Genomic DNA, 15573 nt, shown 5'->3' with positions numbered 1-15573 from the left:
GAGGACAGAAAAGAAAAAACAAATAAAAATGCACAGGTTCCAAGGCCAAAAGACCTCCCACCCCCTACTGGACACTCTACTTAACAAATGATCTTAATGAGTTCCTTTTGTTTTTTTGGCTTTGTTCCAGAGTAGTTAATGCAGTGGGTCTTATGGACAGCTGGGGCAGCCACTTTTATTCATTTAGAGACTGCTGCATAGTACTTTGATCAGGTGGTGGTGGTGGTGGTGGGATAGAATGCAACCACAGAAAATCCTGTAAAAAAAAAAAAAAAAGCATAGAAAGGCAGAGAGATTAGTGATGATTACAAATCCTGGAAGCATATGACATTATTTGCATGTACTGTATATAGTCTATTAGGAATAGAACTCAAATGTAGCTATGAAAAGCCCATTTAAAAAAGCAGGTTTTAAAAGAGTTTTTAAAATGATTCATGGTGTTAGTCTGGTAGATCTCTATTGGTAAAGTTTTCCAGATTTTTGGTGCATCAAAGCAAAAGGCCAACTCATCACTTCTTTTATGCTTCCTTATTTTCCTGACGCAGCTTTACAAATACACTGAAATTAACCGCATATTGTTTATTAGTGTAATGCATCTGATTGTAATTAACTTGTAACAATATAATGGTCCAGGGAATAGCCATAGTATTCCAAATACCATAACTGCTTTAGCATTGTTACTCTCACTGCACCTTCTTCTTTCAGCTGCTCCCGTTAGGAGTTGCCACAGCGGATCATCTTTTTCCATATTATTCTCACTGCACCACTCGGAGTATTTATATCACTGTATCTGAGTGTGAATCACAGCAGCAGCTGATCGGAAAGAGAATTATCGGTATACGGCATTAAGCACACGCTACCTGAGCCATGGCAAATCATTTCAAAGCCTTTCCTGTACGGACCTCGCGGTTCAGAAACAGTTTCATCCCAAAAACTATAAACGCACTCAATCATTGCTTCTTGTAGAACTGTTTGTACTTATAAGTACAATTACGTCACTGTAAACTTGCTCTACAGTTATAATATTGCACAACCTGAGCCACTTTATAAAGCGCCTATTTACATATGATGATATCATTTTTAAGATGAAATGCAGCAAAATATGTTTATTATATTATACAGATAAAACTTTAACTTCATTTAAATAATCTATATTCTTCACTGGGACTGGCGTGAAGGATAGAATAATTAAACATGTACTATGAAGATATTTCAATGTTCCTTAAACGTTTTGAAGAATCGGCGCGCTAAGCTTACAGATGGCTTAACGTCTATTACAGAGCTGATTGTGTGGCGATCGGTTACTTGGAGAAAGAAAAGCAAGGACTGCAGGGGCGGCCACACCAATACATATTGAATATAAAACAGAAAGAGAAAATAACGACACAGCTAAAAACGCAGCGGCAAATTTCGACAAAAATTAAACGCTTGTGTCATGAGCATGAAGCGGCTATGCAGTGTCCACAACGGACGTGGCCATCCACCCTGCATAAGATACCATACTGACATTGGCGGTCGAAGGAGCCACCGATTCTTTCTCTGCCCAGGGCCGCCACAAGCTTAGAGCCTCCCCTGAGTACTGATGCAATAAATAATTTCATCTAAGATCGCGCACAATCACTGGGCCGTGAAACCCATGTTTTATAATGTGCTTTAAACTCCTCTATCATCATGAAAAAGTTATCACGTATATGTCTCAGTATTTTAGTTATTCAGAGCTGTAATATCACGAATGTAATGGATTCTGTGTCCAGTCGGAGGAAGAGAGCTGGTTTAAGAAGCATGTAGTGATTCACACACATAGAGCACATAGAAGATCAAATACAAAATAAAGCATTTAACGTGCTACTTTAGTTAATATGTGATTTGAGAAACTGGTTAATTAAATGATATTATGATGAAGTTTATGATGTTCTACTTTAATGACAAAATAAACTACATGATTAAAGTGGAAATTTCGAGATTGAAGTTGACATTTCATGCATTTTCCCCACTGTGTGCCTTTTTTTTCTCTGTATCCTAATAAGCTTTCATATGACACTCAGTTGATGGGCTACGACTCGCCTTTTCACGGTGACTTTGATATCCGAGCTTTCAAGTTTCTCCAACACGCTATGTAACTCGATCAACTTCCTTTTGTTGATTATACCACGGTTTAATTAAGCAAATAGTATGTTTTTCCTTTGCCTCCAAATGGTATTCGCTGAAATTCTTATATTTCCCCCCGTGCTTTTCCCATTGTCTTTTCACAGAAGGCTGAGCTTAAGGGTGATTTATATTGATTTGCATATTCAAAGAGGTGTAATTCTGGGAGGAGTTGGGGCGAGACAGCAGGTGCGTGCACGAGCATTACTTTTCACACTGACCGGGATTTATGTAGCGGAAGAATGTGGAAGTTGGCGAATGCACAGATTTATGCATCTGGATTTTTCTGTGTGTAAGCACATTTCAGCTTTTGTGCTTACGTCATATTATAGTGCGAATTCTATGCACAGCGTTATGCATGTGGCCCCTGGTTACCAGCTCAAAACTCTGAGGGAGACCCCTACCTCTGGCTTGATTAAGAAATTGTATAAAATTTGAAATGCATTGCAAGTAGGATGAAGCACTCTACAAATAGAGTACCAGCAATTATTTCCTTAAACTTCAAGCACTGCTTGTAGCATATAATCAGGTGACAAGAATTAAGCAGATGTTACAGGCATACATCCTGCTTATCCAGTGTATAGCCATGCTCTAATCTGAGAAAGCAGCGGATGCAAGGCAGAAACAATTCTCAGAAAGTGCACTATTCAATTACAGGGTAAAACATACACCCACATGCACGGCCCACGGTAGCAATGGCAATCCCTCTAACCTGCATGTATTTGCACTATAGGAGGAATCTGAAGTACCTCAGGAGAACTGGCCTACTCAATGCAGGGAACACCCGGGACACAAACCCCAGTCTCCTTAATTGTGAGATAGCAGTGCTACTATTTAATAGTGTGCTACCCAATCTTTTTCTTCTTTTTCTTTTGGCTGCTCCCGTTAAAAGTCGCCACAGCGGATCATCTTGTTTCATATCTTCCTGTCCTCTACATCATGCTCTGTCACACCCACCACCTGCATATCCTCTCTCACCCCATCCATAATTTTTCTCTTAGGTCTTCCTCTTTTCCACTTTCCTGGCAGTTCTATCTTTAACAGCTTTTTCCCAATATACCCAGCATCTCTCCTCTGCACATGTTCAAACCAACACAATCTCACCTCTCCGACTTTGTCTCCCAACTGTCCAACCTGAGCCAACCCTCTAATCCTGTCCATCCTTGTCACACCCAATGCAAATATTAGCATCTTTAACTCTGCTACCTCCAGCTGTGTCTCCTGCTTTCTAGACCTTGCCACCGTCTCCAACTCATATAACAAAGCTGGTCTCACTACCGTCCTGTAGACCTTCCCTTTCACTCTTGCTGAGAACCGTTTGTCCAAAATTACTCCTGACACTCATCTCCACCCATTCCACCATTGATCCCAAGTATTTAAACTCATCCACTTTCGCCAACTCTACTCCCTGCATCCTCACCATTCCACTGACGTCCCTCTCATTTACACACATGTTTTCTGTCTTGTTCCTACTGACCTTCATTCCTTTTCTCTACAGAGCATATCTCCATCTCTCCAGGGTCTCCTCAACCTGCTCCCTACTCTTGCTACAGAATACAATGTCATCGGCAAACATCATAGTCCAAGGGGACTCTTGTCTAATCTCATCTGTCAACCTGTCCATCACCATTGCAAATAAGAAAGGACTCAGAACTGATCCCTGATTTAATCCCACCTCTGCGCTGAATGCATCCTACCGCAGACCTCACCACTGTCACACTTCCCTCGTACATATCCTGTACCACTCTAACATACTTCTCAGCCACTCCCGACTCCTCATACTATACCACAGCTCCTCTCAAGTCACCCTGTCATATGCTCTCTCCAGGTCCACAAAGATGCAATGCAACTCCTTCTGGCCTTCTCTATACTTCTCCATCAACACCCTCAGAGCAAACATTGCATCTGGGGTGCTCTTTCTTGGCAAGAAACCATACTTATGCTCATTAATCATCACCTCCCTTCTTCATCTATCTTCCATTAATCTTTCCCATAACTTCATGCTGTGGCTCATCAATTTTATCCCCATGTAGTTACTGCAGTCCCCCTTATTCTTAAATATTGGCAGCAGCACACTTCTTCTCCACTCTTCAGGCATCCTCTCATTTTCCAAGATTCCATTAAACAATCTGGTTAAAAACTCTACTGCCATCTCTCCTAAACACCTACATGCTTCCATAGGTATGTCATCTGGACCAACGGCCCTTAAATTCTTCATTTTATTCATAGCTGTCCTTACTTCCTCTTTGTTAATCCTCCATATCATTCAACCTTCTTTCTCTCTCATTCTCTCCATTCATCAACCTCTCAAAGTACTCTTTCTATCTGCTCAACACACTCTCCTCACTTGTGAATATGTTTCCATCTTTATCCTTCATCACTCTAACCTGCTGCACATCTTTCTCAGCTCGGTCCCTCTGTTTAGCTAATCGGTACAGGTCTTTTTCTTCCTCCTTAGTCTCTAACTTCTCATACAACTCATCACATGCTTTTTCTTTAGCCTTTGTCACCCATCTCTTCACCTTGCACCTTATCTCCTTGTACTCTTGTCTACTTTCTGCATCTCCCCGATTATCCCACTTCTTCTTCGCCATCCTCTTCCTCACTATTCTCTGCTGTACTTCCCCATTCTACCACCAGGTTTCCTTTTCCTACTGCCTCTATCCAGATGTCACACCAAGCACCCTTCTTGCTGTCACCCTTACTACATCTGCTGTAGTATCCGAGCTGTCTGGTAACTCTTCATTGCTACCCAGTGCCTGTCTTAACTCCTCCCTAAACTCAACCTTGCAGTCTTCATTTTTCAACTTCCACCATTTGATCCTTGGCTCTGTCCTCACTCTCCTCCTCTTCTTAATCTCCAACGTCATCCTACAGACCACCATCCTATGCTGTCTAACTACACTTTCCCCTGCCACCACTTTGCAGTCTTCAATCTCCTTCAGATTGACTCTTTTGCATAGAATATAATCTACCTGTGTGCATCCTTCTCCACTCTTGCACATCACCCTATGTTCCTCCCTCTTCTTAAAATACGTATTCACCACAACCATGTCCATCGTTTTGGCAAAATCTACTATCCTTTGACCTTCTTCATTCTTCTCCTTGATAACATACCTACCAATCACCTCCTCGTCTCCTCTGTTCCCTTCACCAACATGTCCATTGTAATCCGCTCCAATCACCACTTTCTGTCCTTTGGGTCCACTGTTCTTCACTTCATCCAAATCACTCCAAAAATCTTTCTCCTCCATCACACCTCCAATTTCCAGCTTCATAATCATTACTCTGTCTGACACTCTTTTCACCTCCCAAACACTCTTGACTGTTCCTTCAGAATAACCTCTACCCCATTTCTCCTCCAACCATGATGGAACAATTTGAATCCACCTCCAATCCACCTGACCTTACTTCCCTTCCATTTAGTCTCTTGCACACAAAATATATCAACCTTCCTTCTCTCCATCATATCTGCTAACGTTCTCGCCTTACTAGTCATACTGCCAACATTCAAAGTTCCAAAACCTCAGTTCCACTCACTTTATCTTCCTCCACTCCTCTTTCTTTCTGAACATGTCTCCCCCCTCTTCTTCTTCATCTTTGGCCAACAGTAGCCCACTTCCCGCCAGCACCCTGTTGGCTAACAGTATTGGTGGCAGCATGGGGCTCAACTGATCCAGTATGGAAATCTGTCTTGTTGTCCGCATGTTCATCTGGCAAAATTTTACACCAGATGCCCTTCCTGACATAACCCTCCCCATTTATCCGGGCTTGGGACCGGTACGAAGAAATCAACTGGTTTGTGCATTCCCTGTGGCTGAGTTAGTGTGCTATCCAATATTAATAATAATAACAATCCATCCATCTAGTTTTCTAGTCATCTTACCAACAGCAGGTTCGCAGGGCAGCTGGAGCCTATCCCAGCAAGCAGTCAGTGCAAGGCAGGTTAAATACTGTGAAAGGATTCCAGGCCATTGCAAGTAAACACGCACACTTGGGCCACTTTAGCAACACTCAGTCTCCTAAATGTAATCAGATTAGAACAGTAGAACAATCTAGACGACTACAGGCCATACAGACCAACAAAGCTCGCCAGTACTATTCACCACAAAAAAACATCAAGTCTAGATTTGAAAGTCCCTAAAATCTTGCTGTCTACCACACTACTTGGTATCTATGGTTCTCTATGTAAAAAAAAAAAAAGTAATGTTTGTACAAAGTTTACCCTTAACAAGTTTCTGTGTCCCCGCGTTCTTGATGAACTAATTTTAAAATAACAGTCTCAATCCACTGTACTAATTCCCTTCATAATTTTAAACACTTCAATCATGTCACCTCTTAATCTTCTTTTGCTTAAACTGTAAAGGCTCAGCTCTTTTAATCTTTCCTTATAATTCAACCCCTGTAGCCCTGGAATCAGCCTAGTCGCTCTTCTCTGGACCTTTTCTAGTGCTGCTATGTCCTTTTTGTAGCCTGGAGACCAAAATTGCACACAGTACTCAAGATGAGGCCTCACCAGTGCATGATAAAGGTTCAGCATAACCTCCTTGGACTTGTACTCCACAGATTGTGCTATATAACCTAACATTTTATTTGCTTCTGGAATTTGACAGTGTAGAGTCCACTATGACTCCAAAATCCTTGATTTGCAGATATTGTGTATTCAAACCTAACATTTTTTCTGCCTATGTGCAATACTTTACATTTACTGACATTAAATTTCCTTTGTCACAAATCTACCCAAGTCCTTCTGTAATGATTTAACAGATTCCAAAATTAGAAGTTTAGTAAGTTCAGTACAGAGTTGTAGGGCCGAGATGCCATTCCCGCCTCACAGTGCCAGGTTCTGCATTGAGCTTGCATGTTCTACCTGTTTGCCACCGTAAACATCTCATGTACAAATCTTGGATCCTGCGTGCTGTACGGTATGCCATCATTTTAAATAGCGTGGTGGAGATGGTATCACACACACACACACACACTCTGACCTTTGGCTCCGTCCATGTAAGTGGTGGAGATGCCATCGGCAGCAACAACAGGGAATCACCTAAAAAAACAATACAGTACAAGTCAAAATGGTAAAGATCATGGAGAAAATCTGTTAACAAAATGGTTGCTTAATGATATCACTTAAATAATGAGAAACATTTGATGAAAATATAAACATAAATAATTTCAAACAAATTAGAATAGTTTAATATGAAAATCTTTGGGCGTCTTTGTAGCCTGGGGAGCACTTACTCAAATCAGTCAGTGAATAGATACGGAAGTGAGCTGTTTGGCCAAACCGTACTTAATTACACCTGTTTTTAACGAAATAAAATCACCGGCAAACAAAACAGATAACAATGGAGTTGCTTTTGTTGTTCCATTTGTCTTGGTATATATATTGTTTAGGAATAGAAACATGTGTTTGTGTGGGACTGAGAGGTACTATAGAAAAACCTGACACTCTTTGCAGTGGACTTGAAATAAATTTCTCAATGCCAAGGAAATACATTTTGTGAATTACTTTTAAAGTATTGTATTTATTAACTAGATGCGTATAAATATATCTTGACACAGACTATTGTCCTACAGAGTGTAGGGTGGGACCGAGTTACTTTTTTTAGGGGAGGCTGCCAAGAAGTTTAACCCTTAAAAACCATGGAAGGTTCATGGCTGTGTTGGTCGTGGTGAAGCCAGGGTGCACCAGAGAATGTTTCCAAATACCTGAATATGTTGTCTTAAACAACTGGCTTCTTTCTCTAATTTTAATTCACCCAGAGCTGTCTACTTCACAAAATAATGGAGTCCATGCGACTCCACTCAGCACTTGGACTCTTCTGCTTTTCTAGTCTTGTTTACCTATTTTTTGAAGAAATTTAAGATGTGATTGCCACCTTAATTGGGTGTTGCATTTTAATGAGTTGACATCGCCAGTGCCACTGCTAATGGCATGGTGCAGCACTGCAGACAGGAAAAGTGGGGTGGATGATAGGTGCATTCTGGATTTTTATTTTTTTTATATACAATACTAGTGAAAAGTTTGGAATCGCCTAGAGATGTTCATGTTTTTGGTTGATACCTTTTTTTTATCTACTTACCATTCAACCTATTTAAAAAGATTACCAAGACATTGCAAGTCAAGTCAGAGATAAAGAATTTAGGGGCAACTATTGACTCTAACCTGAATTTTAAATCACATATTAATCAGATTACTAGCACAGCATTTTTTCACTTAAGAAATACAGCAAAAGTTAAACCTCTTATAACATTTCAAGATGCTGAGAAATTAGTTTTTGTTTTCAGTCGACTAGATTACTGAAACATACTCCTCTCAGAACTACCCAAAAAAGACATCAATCGATTACAACTAGTGCAGAATGCAGCTGCTAGAATCCTAACTAGGAAAAGAAAATCTGAGCACATCACCCCAGTTTTGATATCACTACATTGGTTACCTGTGTCATTTAGAATTGACTTTAAAATACTGCTTATAGTTTACAAAGCTTTAAATAATCTCACTCCATCTTATATTTCAGTATGTCTTTCACCTTACACTCCAAATCGTAACCTTACATCTTCAAATGAGTGTCTGCTTATAATTCCAAGAGCTAAACTTAAAAGAATTGGTGAGGCGGCCTTCTGCTGCTATGCACCTAAAATCTGGAACAGCCTGCCAATAGGAATTCGCCAGGCTAATACAGTGGAGCACTTTAAAACACTGCTGAAAACACATTACTTTAACATGACTTTGTCATAGCTTTGTTTTAGTTTTAACCAGTAAACCCCCAATTCTCTAAAGAATCGCAAATCCAAGAATGGCAATCACTTTCTGTTCCCTCCGATCCTCGGAGGGACGAAAAATGATGATGGGTGGGAGCGTTCTGGGAAAGTTTTAATTTAATTAAATGAATATATTTGTGCTAAAATTAACCAATGTATTAAAACTAAAATTGAAATTTAATTGTTATATCATTTAAGTCCAAAATGTCTTTGAGTTGCTGCACTTATATGTAAAACAAATATCGGAGTACAAAGGTTTAAATGAAGTAAATTGGAAACAAAAAATTCATAAAATGGTAAATTTAAAATAGTTAACCAAAAATTTCCTTATAAACAACATTTTTGGTAAAGATGGTTTCCTGTCCTTGAATCAGCTCTCCCTGGTATGGAGTAGTTAAAACATTCACTTTAACGTCACACGAACGGCGGACTCTTGAAAAGGCAACATAAAATTGTCCATGTCCAAATACAGGCTCAGATAGGTAAATCCTTACTTTGTCCATGGTTTGTCTTTGGGATTTGTTGATCGTCATGGCAAATGCAGCCTTAATGGGAAATTGGCGTCGTTTAAGTTTAAAAGGTAATTTTGTCCCTGTTTTAAGGTTAAGATTGTGTTGTGGCAATCCGGCCGGACTAATAGTGTTTAAATATTCTAATGGGAAATTAGTTTCGTGTTCAGAATCAACACTGACAGTACTTAGAAAGACGAAGCTTTCTACGGGAAGCACTCAAATCACTTGGTTATTTATCTGGTCAACGTGAATAGGTTGTATATGCGGTGGTGTGCGCGTTCGGGCGGCAGTTGTATTGTGACCTGAAATTTAGTTTACAGGTTGTGTTGTTTGGGCGCCACCTACTGACTCTGGGATGCCGCTGGGTTTGACTCTGGGACGCTGAGGCGCTGTGCGCGTGCGCTTTCGGTGCTGCTGGCCTCTGGCATCCGTGCATATATACAACCTTCATTTAGTAATATAGATCCTGATATCTATTTAATTATCATTATCATTCATGGCGGCTCCGAAATCCGTACTAACCCCTACTCTCTCTTCTGTTCTTTTTCCGGTTTTCTGTGGTAGCGATTTGCGCCACCACCACCTGATCAAAGCACCGTGATATCCCTACATTGATGGATTAAAGGCCAGAAGTCCACATAACCATCATCATCAAGTTCTTCCATGTGAACCTTGAAAACAATGAGGACATTTGAGGTCATTTATTTTAGGTAGAATGCCTAGAGGGAGCTGGGCGGACTCGTGGCCTCGGAACCCCCACAGATTTTTTTTTTCTCCAGCCCCTGGAGTTTTTATTTATTTATTTTTTTCTGTCCTCCCTGGCCAACGGACTTTACTTTATTCTTTGTTAATTAGTTTTGCCTAATTTTATTTTTGTATTTTTTCTTTTTACTTTCTTCATCTTGTAAAGCACTTTGATCTACACAACTTGTATGAAAACATGCTATATAAATGTTGTTGTTGTAGTCTCTAATGGACATTAATGCACGAAATATCTGATTTTTCATTTATTCCTTCATCTCCTAATGATCAAATCTCTTAGCTTATACGTAATTAGTTATGCATAAATGCTCATTGGTTATTTTCCATTCAGAAATGGATAACATTAACTGGTTCCTCAAACACATGTCTGTCTATTTCATGAGAGAGATTACTATGAAACTGAAGACTTCATACAAAGGTATCTATTTCTGTCTTGAAAGAAGAGGACAGACTGGATCTCACCAGGACAGAAAAGGAGAAGGAATGTCCAGGTGGATATGAGGATAAGGACATCAAGGTCTGTAGTGTGAGAAATAAATGCCTTACAGGTTCCCAGGTGATTTATTCCTTAAATACACAGCAAATCCATAGTGTTGTCTGCAACAGAGAAAAGAAAATTCTGGGAAACTGGCCTTAGCAGCAACGTTTCATAGAAAAAAGCATTATCTGAAACTGGCTAATAAAAAGAAAAGGTTAAAATGGGCAAAAGAACACAAACGTCGGATGGAAGATGACTGGAAAAGCGTATTATGGACAGCATCTCCACATCATTGTTTCTCTGTTGCGGATGAGACTGAGATTTGATGTGTATTTAAGGAAGAAGCCAAATGAGCTGGCACTTTCCCCAGTGGATTCTTGCTGTTAACATTGATCATTTAGGTTGCTTGCTGTCCTTACATGGACAACACACTTACTTTTGAAGACTCACTGGAATATATATGTCACCTTGACATGCTTGCTGTTTTTTACCCCCTGCAACTGGCATTGAAGCTGTTCATTTAAATCATGGAATGCCAGCTAGATACTGGTGGTAGCTTATTAATAATGCTATCCCCTGGCTGATACAACTTGTCAGAACAGTTACAATATAAATATTTTTTGCTGTCTCGTATAGATTGTTTTAGATCAAATAAATACAAATTTGATTGTATTGGTGAAGCAGCCAAGTATATATACTTTCACTGTTACTTTTCTGAAAACAAACAAAAAAAAGTTGCTTAGTTTCTATCTTATTTGACCAACTCCCTTACCGCCACGTATTCTTTCAGCATAGCTGCTCGCAAGTCTTGCTATTTATCATGTTTACATTTCTATTTACTGTAATCTGCACAGCCCTATAAACCTAACCTATAAAGAGATGTATATAAATGGGTTTAATAGCAGTTTAACCGAGGCGAACTTGCTCATGGCAGCGGTTTCTTGTCCTAACCAATGGAATTGAAGTCTGCGGGCCATCCTGTAGTCTCCAGTGGTATCTGCGGTCACCAAATGAAGCTCGTCACTCTTACTTTATAAACTGAATGATTATTTTTTTTTTAGCATTGCGAATATAGCGTTACATAGTGTTACATAAATGCCTTGCATATTCCTTCACGCGTAATTTATTAATTAGCTAATTTATTGCTGTATAGCATACATCGACTCTTCAGGATAGTATCTTGTACGACGCAGTGCTCTTTTAAAAAATAAAGCGCTTTTTTAACCATCAGCCTCCATGTTGATAATAGATAGTTCGATTCCTTAAAGCGTTTAGATATTTACCGCGCTGTTACACCCATTAACGCCCATCCTCGTAACCATGGTAACTGTGGACAGTCGAAGGGCTGGTCGATTGTTTGCAGGTGCAGTGTGCAAACTGTAACTAATGATGTGGAGAACCGACTGTAAACTGATGAAGACTACAATATCCAAGAAGCACCGCTCTAAATAGCCGCGTCCTTCTTGGCATGTTGATTGGATAACACACGTTGTCAGCTTGCCGGCGACTCTCTTTGATTGGTCTAGTTGCTGCAGTCGTACCGCGGAGCCCTTTGTCAGAATGCTTAGAGGAGATTCCGTTCTCTCGATCAAGTGCGGCAACCACAGCTCTGCTTTCTAGTGCCAGCTGTCACCAGCTTGCACAAAAAGGATTGTTTTCACATTGAGGGAGGAGGTGCGAAAAAGAAACACAATTAAAAGGTAAACACTCTTTTGGATATAACAGGTTAGTAATATTTTAAACTGGACGGGAATTTGGTGGCATAACGGGATGCTCACGGTGCATTTAAGGATGTGGAATTGGAACGAAAGCTTATTACCTGTTGGAAACTGAACGGGAGTGTGGTTTCAATGGCAGCAGCAAATGCAGTAGATGTAAAGGAGTTTAAGATTTCCTTCTAAAATAAATATACCGTAAATTCCCACACCCATCATAAAATGAAAAGCAAACGCGACGGGCGCTGCTTAATGTTTGCTGTATATTTGCCCGAATTCTACTGCCTATAGGAGGTATAGAGTTGTTTTTAATAATGTGTGTTCAAATTGTGTAATCTAACGCATGGATGGGCAGAGTTGTACATTTAGGGTTGGTAGCACTTCGTAGAGGGCTTTAAATACACACAACACACCCACACACGCACTCTTGTGCCAAAGTTAATTAAAACAGTATTAGGATGTTTTTATATGTAATAAAGAGAGAAAATACGGTAAGAGAGAGCAAATAAAAGGCACACAATGCCAGTAACCCAGAGGTCTCCGGTGCCTTTCTGTGTGTCCTGACAGGTGCAGATGCCTATCAGTTTCTCGAGCGGGGGATAAGATTACATTGTGTCTGTGCAACAATACGGCGCCACCAGTTTCATTGTTGTTAATCCGTTAGTGGTCGCAAGACAGAGGACAGGAGTGCATAGACATCTGCTGCTTTTATACTGGTTAAGGGTGAATCCCAGCCCACCTTCAGACACTTAGTTATTATAGTCGTATATAAATACATGTTAAGAAGTTTAATTTTTATCTGAGACAATGAGTGTGTGCCAACATTTTTAAAACATTCTGCACGTAATTCTTAACATTATAGTAATTTAGATATATTATACTTTGAATGGATAATTTATTTTTTGTTATTCGCTTTAGTATTTAAACATTCTAGTCTGTCTTTGTTTTATAAATATGTTTGGCTATATATCTAAGTTAAATGGGCATCGTGGTGGTGTATCTTTTCAATGACACGTAACATAAATGTATTATATAAGCACACTTATGAACAAGGATACTTGCTTCTATGCGCGTTTGTGAATGTAGGGATTTGTGGATGCTACTCCTTTATCAATACTGAAGGGCAAAGAAACAACATTATACTTTTTTTCTAGTATAAATAATGTACGGTACATCTTAAAATTCAGTAATTTAGATTCGCCTGCATGTCTAAAGATTTCTGGGCGTGCTCTGACAACTGGATTCTATCTATCTATCTATCTATCTATCTATCTATCTATCTATCTATCTATCTATCTATCTATCTATCTATCTATCTATCTATCTATCTATCTATCTATCTATCTATCTATCTATCTGTAGTCTGTTAATTTATCCATCTCTGTCTGTATGGGCATATAACCGACAATAAAATGCTTCATTGTTTAATTATTCGCGAAGAAACGATTTTTAAAATTGCAAGGCCCGAATGTGCTCCAGAATGTTACGTCAGTCTTGATCTATGATCTGAAAGTTTTTTTTTTTTATATAACGTTTAGTGTGTGTGTGTGTGTGTGTGTGTGTGTGTGTGTGTCTGTCTGTCTGTCTGTATATATGCATCTATATGTATGTATGTGTATATACAATATAAACTTTACTGAACTGCAGAGGCCCTTCTTGAATTTCAGTAGTTATTTGCAACTGATCAACTCATGACCATTGTTTATATTTCTTAAATCCTGAAATTTTCATTTATGAATACTTTTTCTTCCATTGGCTTTGTCGCCCCATATAGCCAGTGGTTTGCCTAATGATTAATGCATAGCAGTGGCCTGTGGAGGAAGCACTGTGCTTCTAGTCTCTTTCTTTCTCTCACACACAAACAAAGGGCCAGTTCCTTGTTGAGTGACCGATTTTCACAAATTACAATTTGCCTTTGGTTTGATCACCATATGTGTTTGTATTTTGCTAGGGGATTAACATGATGAAATAGAATGGATCTTTTAAAGAGTGCGGTTTATGAGTATTTGGCACTCTAATTTGTAAGTGCAAGAGCGTTTCTGAGTGCACAGTCGCGATGAAGTGAAAAGGGAAAATGGTTTTCTTCAGAATGACTCTTTGACGATGGTAATGGTCAGCCAGAATGGACAAGCCAAGGTTCAAGCACACATTTCGTCTTAACATAATTCGTTTAACTCATGCATCAGCGTCACAGTTTTGCATTTAGCTGTCATTTAGAAGATTTTGTTTTTAATCAGGTATTGCTTAGAAAGGGGAAAGGGAAAATAATCATTTAAAAAAAGCGCCAGGTCGCGCCCATGGCCGCTTATTATGGCAGCTCATCGGCTGCGAGGCTGAGCCTTGGGTCAGGATGCTCTCCATGTGTTTTCTGCCGGCTGCTGCCCGTCACGCCCTGTCTGTAGGTCTAAACCAATTGAGTTCGTCATTCAGCTGCAGTCTGGGTAGCTAGAGCACGGTGTCTCTTTAAAACAAGACGATTTAGGCCGCGTCTACTTGTGTTGGAACGATTTTTTAAAATAATTTGTCTGTTGATCGAAAGCTCATAACAGTAAAATCTGAAAGCATTACTTTTTACGTCACCCATGACAGTTGTTAATTTTCATGATTACTCTATGTGGCAGTTAATGTCGACTACAGTACTCTGCTTTTTTTTTAACACCATTGAACACATTCGAAACGTGGCACGTTTATGCTACTGCTAAGGGAAACATTAACAAAAATGTGTTATTTAGACACTCAAGGAACACATTCTATATTTAGCTGTCTGTATTATTTGAATACATTTTTATTCACAAATCAGAAGGTTATGTTAAATTTATCGGTAGGCAATCTCTCGAGTCTTTTTATCTTACTGGAATTTATGTAGAATGACAGCACTGAACACTGACCAGGGTTCTGTTCCCTGCCCTTATAGATGGATAGATTTTGATTCTGTGAATATTCCTGAATATTACAGTGAGAGAAACAAAACCTGTCTCTCTAGGAATACATTAATTGAACCTACTTAATCCATGTTTGGGCACATGTCATTAATATTATTTTATAACAACGAAGATGCAGTTTGTATAGACCTCATGGTTTATTTGAATGCCCACTGGCTGCTTTTCTTTCCAGACGGTGTTCTAATAAATGCGTAGTTCTTGCTTTTAAACTAATTTGTCTTAGTTTCGATTTTAATTTTTTCCTTGATATT

General features: G+C 39.4%; 1 protein-coding gene across 2 annotated transcripts in view; it reads left to right on the top strand.

The window, feature by feature from the left end:
- The first annotated feature begins 12221 nt into the window (after window positions 1-12221).
- The window catches only part of LOC120525750 (dihydropyrimidinase-related protein 5), a 215140-nt gene continuing 211788 nt past the window's right edge, over window positions 12222-15573 (top strand). Inside the window, exon 1 of one of the 2 annotated variants that reach the window (XM_039748319.1) lies at window positions 12222-12365. The gene's annotated coding sequence lies outside the window, so the exon portion shown is untranslated. Of the gene's footprint in view, window positions 12391-15573 lie in introns of both variants that reach the window. The other variant, XM_039748320.1, reaches the window with a different exon arrangement.

Source organism: Polypterus senegalus, chromosome 3, assembly GCF_016835505.1.
Source record: "Polypterus senegalus isolate Bchr_013 chromosome 3, ASM1683550v1, whole genome shotgun sequence".
Lineage (NCBI taxonomy): Eukaryota > Metazoa > Chordata > Cladistia > Polypteriformes > Polypteridae > Polypterus > Polypterus senegalus.
The sequence above is the reverse complement of the archived record's forward strand: the minus strand, read 5'-3'. Positions and strand labels throughout refer to the sequence as shown.